We start from the raw sequence: 1,440 nt of genomic DNA, 5'->3' as shown, positions 1-1,440 counted from the left end.
TCCGTGTCTCTGTTTCAGCTTAGTGGGCACTTGTGTGAGGGTGGCAAATTTCCACCACTGCCCACGGATCTCCTCAAAAAGCCAGTTGTTCAGAGACAAGAGCAGCCAGTAGAGATGGGCTTCCTCTGGATTTGATTAAAAGGTTGTAAACTTTTATACCTACAAGGCACTACGTTCCAAGTCAATGAGAATATGGTTGCTATGTCTGGTAAGACAGAGTCATCTTATACTGATGTCCAGTGGGCACAAATGTTATTAGGGTTGCCAAAGAGCATCACAGTCACCTGCAGCTATGTATCTGTGAACATCATAAGTCCACATCCTTCTGGAAGGTGCAGTCCTGCAACCTACTCACTGACATCTTTATACTCTCTGCCTATACACATCTATAGAAGGAGCTATGTAGGATGCATGGGAAAACCATCCATTAGGAATAAATTTTAGCTTGAACCAGTACCCTGACCCAGTTCAGTAAGCAACCACCTGAGCTCTTAGAATCATAAAGTCATAGAATTGCTCAGGTTGGAAAAGACCTTAAAGTTCAATAAGTCCAACCTCAACCTAACCATATTACCCTAACTCTAACAACCCTCTGCTAAATCATGTTCCTGAGCACCACATCCAAACAGATTTTAAACACATCCAGGGATGGTGACTCAACCACCTCCCTGAAAAAACCTACTCCAGTGCTTAACAACACTTTCTTTAAAGAAGTTTTTCCTGATATCCAATCTAAACTTACCCTGGCACAACTTGAGGCCATCTTGTGCCAGTATTACAAAGGTGGAAGCTCAAGGGCAGAAATCTGGTGGCCAGAGGTGTGAAGAGTGTTCCATCAATCTTTCTGGCAGCCATTCCAAATTATCTTAGCTCAAATGGTGCTTGAAGCTAGACAAATAACATAATTGGGTGAGAATTCACTGCCCTGGGAAAACAGGACAAAGAAAAAGATTATAATGAACTATAACAAATGTTCATATTACTTTTCAGTTGTGAAAAGTGATGTTGAGAGGCAAACTGAGCTGTGGGTAAATCACTGCAAGTGAACTTCATAGGCTGTTCTCTCTGTTCAGATGAAGCACATAACTGAAATGACCATTTGGCTTTGGTAGAGCCAAATAAGCTCCACATGGCATTGAGCAGAAGAAAAGTAGCCATCAACCAAAAACAATGAACACCCATTCATCGGTACCCTGAGATGTTCCCATTAGAAAAGGCAAGGCCCCTTGTCATTTTGCCTTTGATTCACAGAATCACAGAATCACAGAATCACAGAATTGTAGGGGTTGGAAGGGACCTCTAGAGATCATCGAGACCAACCCCCCTGCCAAAGCAGGTTCCCTACACCAGGTCGCACAGGTAGGCGTCCAGGCGAGACTTGAATATCTCCAGAGAAGGAGACTCCACAACCTCCCTGGGCAGCCTGTTCCAGTGCTCCGT

This window comes from Meleagris gallopavo, chromosome 3 (genome assembly GCF_000146605.3).
Source record: "Meleagris gallopavo isolate NT-WF06-2002-E0010 breed Aviagen turkey brand Nicholas breeding stock chromosome 3, Turkey_5.1, whole genome shotgun sequence".
NCBI classification, from domain to species: Eukaryota; Metazoa; Chordata; class Aves; order Galliformes; family Phasianidae; genus Meleagris; species Meleagris gallopavo.
The sequence above is the reverse complement of the archived record's forward strand: the minus strand, read 5'-3'. Positions refer to the sequence as shown.